Consider the following 6000-nt stretch of genomic DNA (forward strand, 5'->3'; position numbering starts at 1 on the left):
TGCAGTGGGCAGTCTCATTGTGGTGGCTTCTCTTGTTGCAGAGCACAGGCTCTAGGGAGAGAGGACTCAGTAGTTGTGGCACATGGCTTAGTTCCCTGCAGCGTGTGGCATCCTCCCAGACCAGGGATCGAACCCATGCCCCTGGCATTGGCAGGTAGATTCTCAGCCACCAGGACCACCAGGGAAGTCCCAAGAGTTGTGAATTCTTTATCTATTTCTTTCCTGAGTAAAAATGAGAGTTGCAGCAGCTAAGCTTACTGAGTCTAAAGCCTCTTGTTCCTTCCTCAAAATCCTTGGGCGAAACAGCCTGAGGCAACTGTCTCCAAGTCGAGGTCAGAACTGGAGGTGACCACAGGGGTACTTGAGATGACTCCTGAGATTTCAGCTGCAAGCATGAGGGACTGACAAGTATTTCAGTGATTTTTTGCTTGTCTTCTTTCTGGCTGTGCTGCGTGGTATTCAGGGTCTTAGTTCCCCTACCAGGCATCGAACCTGTGTCCCCTGCAGTGGAAGTGCAGAGTCCTAACCACTGGACTGTGGGACCTCTGAGAAGCTATTCAGTGATCTTTGGGAAGCTGTGGGGGGCATTCTGGATCCCCAGAAGCCGGGTTCTGCATTGCCCCACCCATCACCCACTGCGTTATCTGGAGGCTGTGGGTGGTGGGCAGCTAGGACTGGGTGGGAGCCAGTTCTTCACCCCCGTGGGACGTTCTTGCCCTGACTTGACTGGACTGGTCTGTTCATCAGGGCAGGGTGGTAAGGGTGGATCCAGCCCTGGAGCGAGATCAAGTGAGGTAGGTGCCAGTGGTGCCAGCAAAGGACTCTGCTTGCCAAGGTAAGGATGGAGGCTTTCGCCTTGACTAAACCTTACTCAGGATCCTCTAAGCCTTCTTTGACCTTGGACTTTAGTATCCCTCCTTGTTGGGCCTGTATTGCCCAGTTTCAGCAAGAATCCTGCTAAGTTAGCTTGGAGAGAATCCCTCATCCTTGTTACCTAATTACCCTTGCTGTGTGATCATCCTCAACAGCTGGCCAAATTCTTCACACCCACCCCCCATTTTGGTATCTGCTTGCCTTCAGCAAGAATCCTGTGCTCTTTAACCAGAATCCACCCTCTACCCCCTGACCCTCGATATTTCTTGTTATTAATTTTCCTCCCACAGAACCCCCACCTACTCCTTGGCTATAGATCCCCTCTTGTTCTTGTTAGATTCGGATTTGAACTCGGTTCCATACTGAGGTGTCTTCCTGCCTATTGCAATGCTGTGGTCATTTAGTCACTAAGTCATGTTCGACTCTTTCACGACCCCCACGGACTGCAGCCCACCAGGCTCCTCTGTCCATGGGATTTCCCAGGCAAGAATACTGGAGTGGGTTGCCATTTCCTTCTCCAGGGGATCTTTCTGACCCAGGGATCACACCCTCAGCTTGATTCCTGCAGCTTCTGCTTGGCAGGCGGGTTCTTTACCACTGAGCCATCAGGAAAACTCCCTGTCGCAATAGTTTCTGAATAAATTCTGTTTTTCCTTCATTAATGACTGCCATCCTCTGTTTGTTTGTTTTTTTTTTCTGAGCGGGAGCACCTCTCCGCCAGAGCTCAGGTGAGCAGCACGGACAGGTAAAGTAGCAGGCTCCCACAGCCCCCAGAGGCCAGCTGGACCCCAAGGTGGGCGAGGGTGAGGGTTAGATGCATCCATCCAAGTGAAGCAAGGCTCTGGGCAGGGAGGGAACTGGGCCCAGACAAGACAGGCATGGGCAGAAGTGGGTCTTGGGGCAGTTGACCAACCCCGAAGCCTGGCTTACCACATGGAGGCCCGGGAGTGAGACCCCCTCCTAACGAATGGTGTGGAACCATGGGAAGCAAGAGGCTTGCTCAGAGATGCTGTGGACCCCCTAGGCCAGCTGGCCCAGACTAATGGGGCATTCAGCCCACAAATATTTATGAAGCGCCGAAGAGCTTTAGAGGGGTATTCTGGCAAACAAAATAGAGAATTTTGTCCCCCAGGAACTTAATAGTGGTGAGAGACAGACACTGCAAACAATACACAGACCACATGAAGTGTTAGAACATGCTCAGTGAGGCTCTAGGGAAAGCAAGCCAGCAGGCAAGACAAGAGAGTGGGAGAGAGATGAGGGTTGCTGGATTGGCCTCCCCCAGAGGTGGTGACATTTGAGTGAAAACCTCAAGGACAGGAGAATGAACCCTGAGCATTTCTAGGGGGAGGAACCTTCCAGACACAGGGACGGGCTGGCAGAAAGGCCTTGAGCAGGGGTGACCTGGTACTCCAGGCACAGTGAGGAGGCCAGAGGAAAACCCACCAAGGGGAGCAGACGAGAGGAGGCCCCCAACCCCGTTGAGGACCCTGGGATTTCACCCTGGGTGGTGGTGGCGGGCAGGGAGTAGGGAAGAGCAGATGGCCCAATCTGGCTGCTGAGCTGAAAACAGGCTTTAGGGTGGGGGTTGGGCAGGGTAGAAGTGGGGAGACTAGGGAGGCCTCTGCAGACCCAGGCAGAGGTGGAGTCCGGAGGGGTGGGGACTGTGGGCAGCTCTCACTTAGAGGCAGAGCCAGAAGATCAGGGGCCAGCTCTTTGGGGCTGCGGCTGTCGGCCGTCTTCCAGATGCTGGTCTGGAATGTCCATGGAGCTGGACCTCGAACAGATCAGGAATTTCCACCCTGGGGACTTGGGGGAGGAATGGGGTCGGAAGGAGGCAGGGATGACGCCAGGCCATGAATGCCTCTGAGAAAAACATCCTATCCTTTAAAAAAAAAAAGGTTTTCCACAATATAAACTACATCCAGGAAAACAAAGCACAAGAGGCAGCCAACCTCAAGAATTCCAGTCTTACAGCTTCCCTCAGTCCCCAGTCCCCTGGGCGGGGGCTGGGGGTCCCTGTTCTCTTTGGGGGTCCCCCTGTCTGACCTCAGTGGGAGTCATGGAGCCCGGCTACCATGATAGAAGCTGGTCACTTGTGCTCCGCCTGGGCGGAAGCACGGAGCATGATGGGACTTCAGCCCCACAGGCCACTAATGGGGGGCAGTGGTGGTGGGCGACACCCTGGCCACACAGGTCAAGGGCAAGGAGCTCTGGCTGTCTCCCGATGCAATGACTTGGCTTTATTGAGATGCCAGTGTGCGCCAGGCACTTTGCATATGTGGTTGAATCGAAAGACACTTCTTTCCTCCTGAGAAAACAGGAGGGATGATTAATTTGGGGCTGGGCAGCCTCTATTATGTGTCATCGAAGGAAAACTTGACATACCCCATGCTGAAGGCCGTGTTCTTTCAGCAGAACATAGCTTAAGCCAGGCATAGCAGTTCTCAACAAATGATCCCCTGGAGGAGGAAATGGCAGCTCACTCCAGTATTCTTTCCGGGGAAATCTCATGCACAGAAGAGCTGGGTGGGCTACAGTCCATGGGATTGCAGTCAGACACAACTGAGCGACTAAACGTGCATACACGCAGAGAAGAAGGCTGAGTAGACGTACTCTGCCAGCTGATAGAACTAGGAATCTTTACCTGGGGATCAAGAATGGGGGTCAAAAAGAAATGAACTCTTCTGGGTAAAAGGTGTGCCTTGATTATAGGTGTAGGTGTTTTAGGATAGAAAATGCAACCTATGGTAGACCCATTCCCCCCAGTACATCATCCCCCCCTCACCTTTCCTGGAACAGTATTCCTTCTCCCCCACCCCACTTCACCCCCCAAAAAAGCCCAACCAGTGGGAAGTTGATTCTTTGCAGCACTAAGAGGTGGTTATACCAGGGGCAACCCCAGCGCCCCCCCTCATCTCCTGTCTCCGCTCCTCACCTGGTCCCTAGACGGTGGGTGTTTTTAGCATCTCCCTGGGGCCCCTGTGCCTTGTCTCTGGGCCCCTCCTGCCTTTTCTTCTTGCTTCCCTGTGCAGACACTGCAGCGAAGCATCTCTATCCCAGACCTGTCAATATTCTGAATTCTGTGTTTTTCACAACACAGAATTGTGTTGCCTATAGCCCCAGTACAATGTGGGTACCTGGCAGCCACTTCAGGGTAATTTCACATTCAAGGATGACACCAACATCCAAAGAAAACTTCATAAGGAATGTAAATATTTCAACTCTTTTGCGACTGACCCACAGCAAAACATCTTAAAGACCCGTCTCTCTGAAGTCCTGTTGACAGCTGCTCAGGAATGACCCTTCTTGCCCATCTCTCATGTGTTTCTGCCCCTCGCCTTCTCCAGGCTGGCCCACTGGCCTGCATTTTCGCCTAGCCATCTCTTCCCTCTTACTCTCAGCTGCCTTCTCTTCCTGGTTCAGTTTTTTCCTCCTGCAAATGGCTTCATTTTTATCACTGTTTCTGAAAATCAATTATACTTACATTAAAGTTAAGTTCAGTCTCTAAGTCATGTCCCACTGTTTGTGACCCCTTGGACTGCAGCATGCCAGGCTCCCCGTCCTTCACCATCTCCCGAAATTTGCTCAAATTTATGTCCATTGAGTTGGTGATGCAATCCAGCCGTCTCATCCTCTGTCGCCCTCTTCTCCTTTAGCCTTCAATCCTTCCCAGCATCACAGTAAAGTTAAAATAACCACAAAATCAACCAAAGCACACACAGAGGGCTGACACAACTCTGGATATTACATTGCGGACTGCCCAGCTACTGCCTGCACCACCGATACATTCGTCAGATCTGTTCCCCTGTTGAAAGACAGAGACCAGTCTTACTTAGGGCGATGAGGATCCCTTAGAAAATTTATGGTGTTAGAAACACCACTTCCTAGGCCTTGATCATAGAAATTCTCCTCCAGGGCCAGGGACCTCCCAATCTGCATCTTCACAAGCTCCCCGGTGATTCTGAAGTGATGGTCCATGGACCCTCTCCATGGGAAATGGTCAGACTGTCTCAAGGGGACCCTCTTTAAACAGCGTCTGGCCAAATTCACTTTACTGGGACTGAAGACTCCTTTACTGGTGCAGTTTCTTCAGCAGATCCCCACCCTTCAGCCTCCTGGAAGAGCAGACCTCATGAGGCGTTCTTGAAAATAGAAGAGTCTAGAATCCAGGCCTGAGGATTCAGCCAGCCATCTTTGGAATGGGCCTATCTCCAGACTCCAACTTGTTCAAATGAGAAAACAAGATCCCCCGGCCCTCTCTCCACCCACGTTCTCATCACAGCTCTGCTGTTACATTGTGCTAGCTGTGAGGTTGGAAGTTTGTGGTAAAGAACAGAAGGGACCTCCTAGCACAGTAAGGAAATTCTTACTCACATGTCAGAGGCACAAACATGTGCCTAACCGTGACTGTCCAGCTGGTTATTCTTTATTTTTCAAAACCACATATGATTCTGTTCATATGAACTGTCCAGAGTCGGCTACAAGCTATAAAGACAGAAGATAGATTGAGTGGTGGCTAGGAGCTGGGGTCGCAGAGGGAAATGGGAAGTGACTTAGGGGTCAAGGGTTCTTTTTTTTTTTTAATTGGAAGATAATTGTTTTACTATGTTGTGTTAGTTTCTGCTGTACAACTGAACCAGTAGACATATATCCCCTCTCTCTTGGACTTCCCTCCCACCCCACCCCCATCCTACCCCTCCAGGTCATCACGGAGCCCTGAGCGGAGTTCCCTGTGCTATACAGCAGCTTCCCCTGTATATATGGGCTTCCCTGGTGGCTCAGTGGTAAAGAATCCTACTAGCCAATGCAGGGGACTTGGGTTCTATTCCTGGGTTGGGAAGATCCCCTGGAGAAGGCAACGGCAACCCACTCCTGTACTCTTGCCTGGGACATCCCATGGACAGAGGAGCCTGGTGGGCTCCAGTCCGTGGGGTCAGAGTCGGACACCACTGAGCACCGCAGCACCAGCACCAGCGCATAATGTCAACGCTACTCTCAGTTTGTCCCGCGCTTGCCTTCCCCTGCTGTGCCCACAAGTCTATTCTCTGCATCTGCATCTGTAATTAATTCACTTAATCTGTGGACGCCCTTGGTTGGCTCTCCTGTTCCTGGATGCTCAACTAC

General features: G+C 51.8%; 1 long non-coding RNA gene across 1 annotated transcript in view; it reads right to left on the bottom strand.

The window, feature by feature from the left end:
- The window catches only part of LOC139177583 (uncharacterized), an 11715-nt gene extending 6191 nt beyond the window's left edge, over positions 1-5524 (bottom strand). The window contains exons 1-2 of the long non-coding RNA XR_011562087.1: positions 5251-5524; positions 4361-4681 (exon numbers count right to left, since the gene is read on the bottom strand). This is a non-coding gene — a long non-coding RNA (uncharacterized lncRNA). The remainder of the gene's footprint in view (positions 1-4360; positions 4682-5250) is intronic.
- Between the last annotated feature and the right edge of the window lie 476 nt (positions 5525-6000).

This window comes from Bos indicus, chromosome 2 (assembly GCF_029378745.1).
Source record: "Bos indicus isolate NIAB-ARS_2022 breed Sahiwal x Tharparkar chromosome 2, NIAB-ARS_B.indTharparkar_mat_pri_1.0, whole genome shotgun sequence".
Classification (NCBI taxonomy): Eukaryota; Metazoa; Chordata; class Mammalia; order Artiodactyla; family Bovidae; genus Bos; species Bos indicus.